Source organism: Schistocerca gregaria, chromosome 2 (assembly GCF_023897955.1).
Source record: "Schistocerca gregaria isolate iqSchGreg1 chromosome 2, iqSchGreg1.2, whole genome shotgun sequence".
In the NCBI taxonomy this organism is placed as follows: domain Eukaryota; kingdom Metazoa; phylum Arthropoda; class Insecta; order Orthoptera; family Acrididae; genus Schistocerca; species Schistocerca gregaria.
This window is the reverse complement of record NC_064921.1, coordinates 74923559-74923847: the sequence shown is the minus strand read 5'-3', so window position 1 is coordinate 74923847 and position 289 is coordinate 74923559. Positions and strand designations below refer to the sequence as shown.

The following is a 289-nucleotide window of genomic DNA, read 5'->3' as shown; positions in this document are numbered from 1 at the left end:
TGCTTCGGTAGCTCAGTTGGTAGAGCACTTGCCCGCGAAAGGCAAAGGTCCCGAGTTCGATTCTCGGTCGGGCACACAGTTTTAATCTGCCAGGAAGTTTCATATCAGCGCACACTCCGCTGCAGAGTGAAAATCTCATTCTGGAAACATCCCCCAGGCTGTGGCTAAGCCATGTCTCCGCAATATCCTTTCTTTCAGGAGTGCTAGTTCTGCAAGGTTCGCAGAAGAGCTTCTGTAAAGTTTGGAAGGTAGGAGACGGATACTGGCAGAAGTGAAGCTGTGAGTACCG

General features: G+C 50.9%; 1 non-coding gene across 1 annotated transcript; it reads left to right on the top strand.

Annotated features, from left to right (window-relative positions):
• On the top strand, positions 1-75 carry Trnas-cga (transfer RNA serine (anticodon CGA)). Its single transcript has one exon. It is a non-coding gene; the product is annotated as a tRNA-Ser (tRNA).
• Positions 76-289: the final 214 nt, after the last annotated feature.